Source organism: Rhinolophus sinicus, linkage group LG05, assembly GCF_036562045.2.
Source record: "Rhinolophus sinicus isolate RSC01 linkage group LG05, ASM3656204v1, whole genome shotgun sequence".
In the NCBI taxonomy this organism is placed as follows: Eukaryota; Metazoa; Chordata; class Mammalia; order Chiroptera; family Rhinolophidae; genus Rhinolophus; species Rhinolophus sinicus.
In genome coordinates this window covers 13,957,713-13,970,333 of record NC_133755.1, presented here as the reverse complement: position 1 = coordinate 13,970,333, position 12,621 = coordinate 13,957,713, and positions in this window count along the sequence as shown.

The window sequence follows — 12,621 nt, the reverse complement described above, 5'->3', positions numbered from 1 at the left end:
TTGCTTGGTCTCTCCCTGTCTGCCACATTTAGTTTGTATTATGATGCTGAGGCTATAGCTCCCATCCTTTGAGCAGGATTTGCTGTCTTGAAAACCGTGGGCAGGTAAGGGGGAGGTTCAGAGCTTTTTTATCAATCTTTGTTTTTTAAAAATAACCAGCTTGAAATAATAAATATCCCAAAAGGCATATTTTGGGGTGGAAAACTCTGCTACCTTCATTCATATAGAGGACACTGGATACAGGATATATGGAAACTACTATTTTCACATTGTTTTCTATAAACCTAAAAGTGTTCAAAATAAAAAGCTTACATTTAAAACACCAGCAGTTTCCCATGTAATTCCAACAGTCAATTAGAAGGTGAAATGGCATTCCTCAAGCATGGAAAAAACATTAAAATAATTAGAAATAAAAACACATAGAAAGGTCCGGGTCCTAAATAAAGAAATAGGAAAGGAAGTGGTGAACAAATACACAAGTATTTCACCTTTTTGAATGATAATAATGAATATTGTCCATGCGTTTTTTTCCTGGTTGTTGTTATTTCCTGGAGGCTAAATTCTGAAGTTCCTCTGGAGAATAAGCAGTTGAAGAATTCTGGGTCAACATGCTATATTTACACACATTTTCAGGGTGTCAGTCATACAGACTAAATAGAATCGAGAGGAAGGTACAGCATAACAAGATGTTAACCGAATTCTGGAGCTACATGCATACTTAATGCTGGGGATAGTTTTTTTTTCGTCCATTCTCCATGAAACGGGCTTGGTTGGTCTGAAGAGCATGGTGGTGAGGAGGGGAAATAGTCTCTGGAAACCCCAGGAAACATTGGCAGTGTTACCAGGAAAATGACTTTGAAAATCTCAGCTCTCCGTCTTCTTGAGGGAATGAATTTAATCAAGAGACAGAAATTTGTGTAGAAAGAACAGCAGAAGTTTAATAGTAAAAGAGAGAGTACACTGTGAGATGTGGAGTGGGCTGACCCAAGAGAGGGAAACCGCCTCGCCTTACATTGCATAAAGGCTTTTATTTCTATGGGTAGAACTGCCTTCCCCTCTCCCTTCTCATCTCTCCTTCCCCAGAGCTGCCTAGTCCTCTGGCATTTAGCAATGCGTTTCTTTGATTTAGGGACATGAATAAACATCTCCCTTTTATTTAGGGGCATGTGTAAATATATAAATATATCCCCTTGATTTGGGGATATGTAAACACATTCCTTAAGTATGTGTGAAAAAGTGTGTGTGAGCCCGGAGTCCTCCTGGGCAGCTGCCAGGGGTTTTGACCCAGGTAGCAGCTGCAGCAAGGGGCTGTCTAACCAGGATGAAGTCTCTCCTTCTCCTGCTCATTTCTACCTATCTACCTACCCTATCAGCAGGGCACTGGTCCTCTTGGAGATGGAATGCCCACATAAACTTTAGTTAAGAGTTTGTGTTTGTTTCTAAATTGCATAAAATTAGTTCCAGTTCCTTCTTAATATGAAAATGAGGTCATTTTATAAGAAATCAGTTTGTATATGATCCAGAAAGGGTTATACAAACAATATAAACAGGTACTTTCAATGAGATTGATTTTTTTCCCTTAGTATAAATCACAGACACAAGAATTCCATTCTTCTTCTAAGGCCGGTTTTTCAATGGTTAGACTATTTTTTAGGTGAGGTTTTCTTGCTTCGATATCCTATAGTCTTATATTTTTAAAGATAAAATAGGTTTTCAAGATTGACTGGAGGGGAATGAAAAGTAAAATATAGCCTAACAACAAACATTTAGACTTCTAAGTTATTGTTGTTTTCTTGATTTTTTTTTCTTTAAAGGTGAATGGACTTGTCACTTCAGAACTGTTTTTTATTTGTCTTTGGAATGAACCTTAGTAATTCCACAAAGGCTACGAGAGCTTTTAAAGAACCAGAGAACCATGCCTTCAGGGGCTTGTCAGCACTTAGTATTGCTTGTTTTCTGTTCCCTTTGTTTTCAATAAGAAACAAACTTTAGAAATGCCGTCCTCATTAGGTATGCGCCTGTGTGGGAAATAAAAGAAGCTAGAAACTTCCATGGGGCTTTTAACCAGTGGAGAACAATGCTGGGATATTTACCACAGGACTGGGTGGTCTGGCTTTCCATAGGCTTGTATACTAGAAAACCATTATAGAGCTGTGAGAAATGGAGGTACATCTGGAAAATTAGAACCCTGTGTGTTTTTCCATACCTTGTTCATTGCCCTAAAAGACACACATGAAATTAAATAGAAGATGGCTAGTTGGGGCTGTTTTCAGTAAGTTGCTGTCAGCAGAAAAGGTGAGAGAGCTAAAGCAAGTTTGCTGTAATCCTGTGAGTGTTGTTTCACAGTCCACTATATGGATGTAGAGTGTTCATAATTTACAGAAACCTTCACATAGGAGTTTCTTTATTCTAAACAAAGCACCCTTCTTTTTCCTTGCATGACCCAAATCTTCAAATTAAACCCCGAAAAACCTCCAACTGATGCTTCAACCCCAACCACCCATTAATCCAGTGAAACTGATGTCTTAAATGGTAAATCTATTGGCTTCTTTTCAAACTTTCTTATTTGACTTCTCTAGAGAACGTGATAACCTAACCATGAGAATCAGATACTCTCAGTTTCATGGACTCCTTAAAATACATACCTCTCTTAACTTAGGAGTTACCAGTCCCTGTTCTATCACTGACCACTCCATTTCAATCTTCTTTTCCTCTATTTGGATCTTGTCTTCACACCTTAAATTTTATAGTTCATAACCCCTCATTCTATTCCCTATTTTTTCTATTTCATGCATTATCATCCCACTCGTATGCCTATGCTCTCAATCTCTACTTTGAGCCCAGAATCCTTGCATTCCAGAATTGTATTTCCACATGAACATCTGTCCTTGGATATTATATAGACTTTTCTCATGTAATATCCATTTTGGTCAAAACCAAAATCATCATCTTTTCTCAACAAACCAGCTGCTTTTATCTCTAAAGATAAAATCTAATCATTCCACTAAAAATCATGAGCTCTTCCTAGCCTCTTCCTTATATTACATTTTTCCCCCATTTGATTGGCCACCGAGTCCTCTTGATTTTTACCATTTATAAATATCTCCAATCAGTTCCACTTTTTGCCATTCCTCTGACACTGCTGTGGCTTACATTCTCTTCTTAGAGTTTCTTGATTGATCTCCTTGCTTCCTCTCATATTGTTTTCCTAAAATGAAAATGTATTGTATGGTTCTGATTCTTGATAGAATTTGTCTCCCGAGTGACTGCAGGACAAAGTACAACTCTCTCAGTTTCATGGACTCTCTTTACGTTATAACCAGACACAAGACAGGGCCTTGAGCCTGATCTCCACTGACCTTCAGACCTCACTGTGAATGCTCATATGGCCTAATGGTTTTTGATGCTGCTGAGCGATGCATTTTAGAATATAATTTCCTCAGTGTGGAAAAACTGTTCTCATTTCAAAGACCAATTTAAAATATTCAATTGGTGGAGTCTTGTATTAATACACCCTTCTGTCCACATTATTTTTTCCCTGCGTAAATCTAATCATTCACTTTGTGTGCTTTAAAGCATTTTGTACAAATCTTTTCTCCCCCTCATCAATTTTCTCCTGTGGTACTGCTTTTGGGATTATATCATCACACATCCCAGCTCTGTTACTAGCTCTGTGACCTTTCCTCCAGTAACTGGAAAAATAATTGTGGTCAGAAACACCTCTATATTGTATGCCCAGCGTTTAACAGCTTTCTGGTAACTTAAATGCATCTGAAAAACAAGTAAACATGCACCACAATAGGAACTCTACCAATGAAAGAAGGTGAGTCCGTCTAGGCTTATCACTAACTTCTAGGTGGTCAAATTATTGAAAACATGGTATTTCACAAAGGCTCAAAAGATATGACTCATGTTTCATTCAGTAAAGATCTCCCTCTGTCATTGCAACTGGGCACTTTCCTTTCCTTCAGGGCTTGGAAAATTAGCTTTTTTTTTTCCTAAATTATTTTTTCTCAAAAATTTTTGGCATGCCTGCCAAGCCATCAGCTGGAAAGGATAATTTGTCTTTCTCAGCAATAGAACTTCAGAATTTGAACTAGAAAATATCCATATTGTAAGGCTGTGTTTAACCTGAGGTTGAAGAAAATGACATTAAGAGCTAATACTATAATATTATGTTACATTATATAAATTATATATTATGCTGCAGTTTCTACCCTTTTCCTTTTGTTTTTGTATTTCTGTTTTCTTTTTTACCTTTCCCCTCACTACCTATTACCTTCTTACTATTGAGAAAATAGCAATGACAAGACAACAAGCAAGCAATGTTTCTCAATGTAAAAAAAAAGGGCTACAATGATTGAAATTATAATAGTTAAATTATTAATTAATTAAGTGCTTATCCTGTACCAGACTCTTTTCTAAGAACTTTATAAAATAGTTACCTCATGTAATCCTTTATACATATATTAACTTATTTAATATTTAGAATATATAAGTAGTATTACTATTTCCATGTTACAAATGAACAACTGAGTCACAGAAAAATTAATAACTTGCCCAAGGTCAAATGGCTTGTTACAGATCTGGGAATTCAACCTAAGCAGTTTTTTCCACTGGCTTTGTCTTTAACCACTATGCCACACTGCTTCCTTATTGGAAAAAAAGTGACTCAGGGTATTGAATGAAATATTGAAGTTAGAACCCCTGGGTATCCATACACACATATTTAACACGCAGAACATGTCAAAGGTGAGGATATAAATAACTTGGAACTATTTAAAGACTTTTTCCATTTATAGAAATCACTTAGAGGAAACTATAATTATCCTAGAGATAACCACTTATTAATATAGACAACTTAATCATAGTTGTTGACCCATGTGTTGTTTTTAAAGAGGACAGCAGGTTTAATTTATTAAAATTCACTGTGTAATGACCCAGAATCACATTCTAACAACAGGTGATTTAACCTGTATAAAAATAAACCCAATGGCATTAATGAATCATGGAGTTTCTAGAGTTTGGTGTAAGGTGAATCTTAGAATAAAAAGCCCTTCAACAGTCATGCTTTGTACACTGTGATTTGTCAGTCTAATTTTATCTGTTATAAAGGGTTTGTAAAAAGGCCAAGTTCATCTTTTGTATACTTTGTGAATCTTATTAATTACATGTTACTTCCTTTGTCTTGATAAGCAATTTAGTTTTGTTTTGTTCCTTGCGTTCACTTCCTTCCCCAGACAAATGCATCCTAATAAGATGCTTCTGTATTTGTGTAGTCTAAATACCACACTGAACTTCAATGTCCTTGATTTTACTTCTCATATTTTGTCGTCTTTAATGGCAGACTGATAAATCCCTTTGTGGATTAGCTGGAGCTATACAAATGTGAGCTCACATCAGCACATTAAAATCCCTTTGCCTTGTATCCTCTCTCCATTTTTCTGTGTGGTTTGTTGCCCTGAAATCTCAAGTGAACCTAACAATCGTTCTTCCTGTTTTTTCACGGCCTTGGTCACATACAAAAAGATCTTGGTTGTATTCCCCAGGACCCTGTCTTAAGCCCTTTTTCCATTCTGTGATGCACTGGGTGATCATACCCTGACCCATGGTCCAACACACATAATTATGCCTATTTTTATATTTTAGATATTTAGACTTACCCTTTCTAAAAAAATTATATGACTTCATCTCCAGTTACCAGAAAACTCACACTTCAGTGGGAAAGGAACAAAGAAAAACTATAGCTCAGAGCGATATGAAAGCCGAGAAGAGAGGCGTCCAACACAGTCTGGAGTGTCAGAAGATTCCAGATGTCTAATGTATTGAGGATGAGTAATAGGAACTGGCTGAAAAGATAGGAAGACAAATGGTGCAAAATCACTAAAGGCAACAGAGTGGAACTGCATGAAGCTCAGTCTGACAGAAGCATAGTGTGTGAAAAGATAATACAGAGGATTGTGGCTTGCAAAGTAAACAGGGCCAGATCATAATAGCCTCACCCCCTTGAATGCTATTCAATAAGTGCTTGAGAAATATAACTCGTAGTGTGGCATGAGATTAGATTTTAAAGTAGCAAGGCAAGAGTCAAGAAGACCAACCATAAGTTTATTGAAGTAGTTCTCATGACAGAGATGGATTGAATTGGAACAGTTATTTATTAGGTTGGAGATAAGTAAGTGAACTCAAGAAATAGTTTGAAACATAAAAGTGACGTAACTTTGAAATTGGATACCAGGCATATGGAAAAGGAGATCTTAAGGATAACAAAAGGTATATGGCTTGAGTAGCTAGGTTGACTATGTAAACATAGGAGTTTGGGTTGGAGATGGAAATTATGATTCCACTGGAAATATGCTAACTATGGGTTTTCTATGCAACATCCAGATGGGGTTTCCCAATAGATAGCTCTTTGAATTGAGAACTCAAAATGAATATATGAGTTTAAGATTTGGTTTTGTATTTGGCAAGGGGTAACACAAAGTATATATGTGACATTATTGTTTGATCCTGAATAGATGTTCTCTGGGACTGAAAACGGTAAAGATGCAAAGGATTTAAACATACTTGTTGTTTATGAGTACGCAAGAAGTTGGCATAGGTCAGATCTGGTCTCTTAGGGTTCTTCATGACATAGGAGCTGATAGCATCTACTAGATATAAAACAGATGGGATTGGATGGCAGCTTGAGGACAGTGTTACAGTTTGGAATGGTACTGAAGGCAATGGAAAATGGAATTGATGAAAGTCAAGTAAGAGTTGCTGAGTGGTTCATAGGTCTGTAATGAGTACACAGAGTAGGAATTGATTGTGGTGCTTTGGGTGACAGATAGTGGGCTGGCCCAGTTTGTGGCCATGGCCCTGAAATAGACATGAACGTTACCAGTATAAGCACAACTATAACATGAAGCCAAACAGTTTGCTGATAACTTTGCAGTATATGTTATCATGTAAATTCCTAAAATATCCTGTAGAGTGATACTGTCATTTCCATTTTAGAGATGAAAAAGAAAAATACCATTGTTTCCATTTACAGAGAATAGTAAGTAGTTTGCTAAGGGAAACCCAAAAAGTCAATGGTGAAACCACATTATATTTGGACAAATAATATGTTTCTTAATTTGGGAAGCTTGCTTTCCTCATAAAGTGATTTCCATTCTATGAGCAGCACCATCTCTGGTGACAGCCAGTGTCTAATCAGAGACTAGTGACATCCACCTAGGGGCGCTGGCAGGGATTCCTGCCCAGGGCAGGGTTGCATATGCAGTACCTTGTAAATGTGAAATTCTGAGTATCCCTCCTTTAAATGGCAGTGACATTGTTTTTTATTTCATTTCATGATGTAAAATTCCAGAGGTGTCTGAAGTTTTAAGTAACTTAATTGCCTCCTTCTCTTACTGCTAAGATGAAATATGAGTTTGTTTAGTGTGGCTGTGTGTGTGTGTGTGTGTGTGTGTGTGTGTGTGTGTGTACGCACGCTCACACCGAGCCAGAGATTTGACTTTTGCTCTTTATTGCATTTCTTAAGCTAGCTATACTTGGCAATTCATTTCCATCAATAATTGAAAAGCCATCAGTCTCCTCTTGTCTTAAACTCCTTGCTATGCACACTAATGATATGCATGATTGGCTGTTGCCATAAAAATGCACCATAAATTTTTTAAAGATAATTCAACTACAGAGAATGAATCAATATGAACTACAGTAATAACATCTGAGAGACAATCTCTCTAATGCCACTTCAAAGCAGTTAGTGTTCCTCTTGATGAGAACCTATCATTGCCTCCAGTTGGAGTTTTAGGCAGTGGTTTAGCACTTGCCTCTTTCAAACCTTGCCTAAAGTACTGCATTCTCATCCACCTGGTTTTAGAGCAAACTCACCCCGCTGATGCGGCTTTTGCTCTATGCTTTCTGGTTTCTACTCTTTTGGGGTACCCTCTAAGTGGAAAGGATCTGGTATCTCTGATGCAGATCATAAAATTGGGCATGATGTGTTGTGTTTATTATTTAGTTCCTTTGTTCATTTATTCATTCATTCATTCACTTGGCAGACTGTTATTTATCCTAAAATTGATAGTAGTCTCATATGTGAGACTCATCCATGAAAAGGCATGCATCTCAATGGAAATCTGAAATAAAACCAGTCTTGAGGTCAGTCAGCGTTTAGGCAGAGGTATAATGTCTAAACTGAATGACGGTTTCTAGTCCCTAAGCATGGGATGACTTTGTTTATTTTGTTGTAGCAAACTGGGGCAATGCTATTTGCAGGTAACTCATCAGCCTGGGGAGCCACCCAGAGAAAAGGATCAGAGGGCGGACACAGCTCCTTCTCCTAGCATTATCTGTCCTGAGCCAGTGACAACAGGGTCACTTGTAGAGATTCAGCTTCACACTTCAACATGTTCAGTAAGGAAGAGAGTATGGCCCACACGTAACCCCATCTCTATGCAGGTGTTTTCACAGAACGTTACTGGATGTACTCAGCAAAGTTTAACCTAAATCAAATCTTGGTCTCTGCTGAGATGTGGGTACCTTGATATTAAGGATCCCCAGGGATTGGATGGTGCTGTAGTTCCAGTTGAACAGCAGAGATTCCCAGGTTCCTCTCTACTTTGCCTCATCGGCTAGTTTCTAAAAATACACATGTGTAGCATGCACACATGTGCACACACACACACACACACACACACACACACATTTTGGAATTCACTGTTTTGAGATATGTGTTTCACTGCCTAGAGCTGTGCTACATATGTTTGTGCAGAACTGGATCCAAAAATTGTTTGCTGGAATGGGATCAATAACTATTCTTAAACCTCAAAGTGATTTCTTTTTTGAATCTCAGGAACTAAAATTCAGTGTATCATGTTTTTGTTACCTAGCAGTATTATCACTGATTAAAGAAAGGCCCTGCTTGTTTTTGTGGGTTTTTTTTTAAATGTTCCTCCTGTTCTTGATCTCTATTTGTATTGCTCTTCCTGATCAATAGATCTCCACTCTAAAGTATGTGAGTACATCCGTAAATAGTGTTGTTTGGCATGTATAGCTTTAACTTGCATACGTGTTATTGTTTTAATCTCCTTCTATTTCTTTACTCTTGAAAAGTGTATTTTTAATCTATCTTTATTACAGCGCATTGTATCTAGCCCATTGCTTCCACATATATTACTTATCCATTCTCCTACTGAGTATCCCTCAACTTTTTGCTTACAATAACACACACCCACTTCAATTGACCTCTTTGTACAGATGTCCTTATAGAACTCCTGTGAGATACATGCTCAGGAAAGGAAGTGATTAACCATAATGCTCAGTTAATTACACGAAGTACCTTCTGAATATTTCCAAAATGGCTGAGAACATTGGCATGCTCCATGTGCCTGGCCACGTCTTCACCAATACCTGGCATCATGCACCTTTCCAACGTTTGCTGTTCTCATGAGTGTTGCCTGGTATTCATTGCTGTTCATTTGCGTTTTTCACAGTTTGACTTAGTTAGAATGATTATTTACAGAAATTTCAGGTATTTTAGCTTACATCCTTCTGGTTTATTTTTGCCCATTTTTCTGTTGGATTTCAAAGTTATTGCTCCAGTTTTAGGAATAAGACAGTTAGAGGAGAAAGACCAGAGCAGTGGTAAAATGTAGGGACTCAGGAGTCAGACAGAGGTTCAATTCTTGAATTCACTATTTACAAGCTGCATGGTGTTAGGCACGTTGTTGAAGCTTCTACTTCACCTGTGTGATGTGGAAAAGGTCTTAGTGGATGTTCAATGGAGCCATCCATTTACTATTACTACTCTAGCCCACAGTAACCATTTGCAATGTTAACTGATACCATTTTTGTTAAAGAAAGCCTTGTATTCTCTGCCCTCTCCCCTTTTCACCTTGTGGGAAAATTTTGCCAGAACTGCCAAGGGAACTTGTGATACACTACCATCTTTATATTTATTGTTATTTTGACTTTCTTTTTTGATAAAGTAATATTGTACTGAAGTATAATTTATGCATAATAAGAGACACAGATCTTAAATGTTCAGTTCTATTAATTTTGACAGTTTTATACATGTGTGTAACTACCACTCAAAACATTTCCATTATATCAGATAGTTCATTTGTGCTTCCTTTGGGTCAACCTTCTTCATGCCCATGTCCGTGAGAAAATTTTTATTTTGATTATCACATAGCGGTCCTGCCTCTTCTTGGGCTTCATATAAACTGGATCATACAGTATATGCTTTGTTGGGACTGGCTTCTTTGGCTCAGTGCAGTGTTTTCTAAATAACTTGTGTTGTTTCAAAAATCAACAGTGCATTCCTTTTCATTTCTGACTAGTTGTCTATCATATGAATACATCACAAGTGGTTTATGTACTCTCCTGGTTATAGACATTGGGTCATGTCCAGTTTGGGGCCATTATGAATAAGGCTGTCAATGAAGATTCTTTATTATAAGTGTGTGTGTGTGTGTGTGTGTCTGTGTGTGTGTGTACACACATACCGCGTTTCCCCAAAAATAAGACCTAGCCGGACCATCAGCTCTAATGCGTCTTTTGGAGCAAAAATTAATATAAGACTGGTCTTATATAATACTGTATTATATAAGACCAGGCATTATATTATATTAGTATAGTATAGTATAGTATAGTATAGTATAGTATAGTACTGTCTTATATGAAAATAAGACCGGATCTTATACTAATTTTTGCTCCAAAAGACTCATTAGAGCTGATGGTCTGGCTAGGTCTTATTTTCTGGGAAACAAGGTATGCTTCAGTATTTTTGCTTTAGTATATTTTGGGAAAATGCCAAGGAGTGACCTATCTAGTGCATAGGGTTGCGGGAAATGTATATTTAACTTTATAAGAAACTTCTACATATTCCTCCAAAATGGTTGTGCCATTTTATACTCCTAGCAGCAAGGTAATAGAGCTTTGTATGTCTTACATGTCTGTCAATATTTGACATTGCCTATCTTTTTTTTAATTTTTATTTTAGCCACCTTAAAGGGTATGAAAATACATCTTACTCTGGTTGTAATTTTATTTTCTGATGACTAATTGCCCATTCATGTGTTTATCTCCATTTGTATGTCTTCCTTTGTGAAGTATCTATTCAAATATTTTGTATGTTTTTGTTTATATTGAGCTTTCCTTTCTGTTGTTCATTTGTAGGTATTCTTTATGTATTCTGTATACAAGGTCCATATTTTTTTTTAATTAAAGTATTTTTTTTAATTAAAGTTTTTAAATTAAAGTTTGTGTAACAAGGTCCATATTTTTAATATTGTATTTTGCGGAGAAGAAATTTTAATTTCAATATAATTTTATTTATCTTCCTTTTCTTTCTATGCTTTGTGCTTTTTGGTTTATTTTCTGTTTAAGAAACCTCTTATTCAAATGTCATGAAGATGTACTTTGGAATTTATCTTTTGTAAGCTTTTTTGTTCTAGCATTTATGTTTAAGATGTTTCAATCTATGATTCATCTTGAATACATTTTTGTGTTTGGAGTGAAGTAGGGGTCAAATTTTATTTTTTTTTACAAATGGAATTTCAGTTGTTCAACGCTCCTTTTTGTTTTAAAGCTTTTCTTTTCTTATGTAATTGACTTGGTGGTGGTCAAAAATCAATTGACTGAATATTTATGAGTCATTCTGAACTCTCTACTCTGTTTTGTTGATCTTAGACCAATGTCGTATTTTATTACCAGGGATTTATATTAATCTTGAAATCAGGTAGTATAAATCCTTTAAATTTTTCCAAGACAATGTTGTATATTTTAGATAATATACATTTCTATGTAAATTTTATAATCAGCTTGTCGATTTCTTTAATAACAACAACAAAAGCTTAGTGGTGTTTTCATTGCAAGTGGGTTATGTCTATAGAAATTTAATGAGAATTGACATCTTAACAATATTCAGTCTTCCAATCCATATACATGATATTACCTTATTCATTTGAGTCTTTATGTACTCTCACCAATGTGTGGTAGTTTTTAATTTAGAGGTCTTGTATATCATTCATGAGGCTCATTCCTAGGGTTCTTTTGCTTTTTTTTTTTTTTTTTTTTTTTTTTAAGGAGGGCACAGCTCACAGTGGCCCATGCGGGGATTGAGCCAGCAAACTTGGTGTTATTAGCACCACACTCTAACCAACTGAGGTAACCATTCAGCCCCTATTCCTAGGGATTTGATGCTTTTTGATAATTTTATAAATAGCCTAAATATAATTGTAGTTGTTTGTTGATAATATATAAAAATATAACTAATTATTGTTCATTGACCTTTAAGCTGATTTTACTCATAAAATTCTGACAAAAAATATGTAGGTTTTTATTTCTCACACCAACTTATTCTCCAACTTTCTGGACAACAACTGGGTGTCCTACAAGTCAATTCAATTTGAGACTAAGTATCTGGAGTCAGTGTCAGACTCCATGGGTTTAAGAGCTCAGTCCCACAAAACTGCCTTCACCTCAGAAACCAATCTCAAGTATCAGGTCCCTAGGTGACCCACATTTCTGTCTAACAGGTGCAATGGCAAGGTCTTCCCCCAAATTCTGGATAACACTTTATTTACTATTACTGGTTTATTATAAAGGATACAAATAAACAATCAG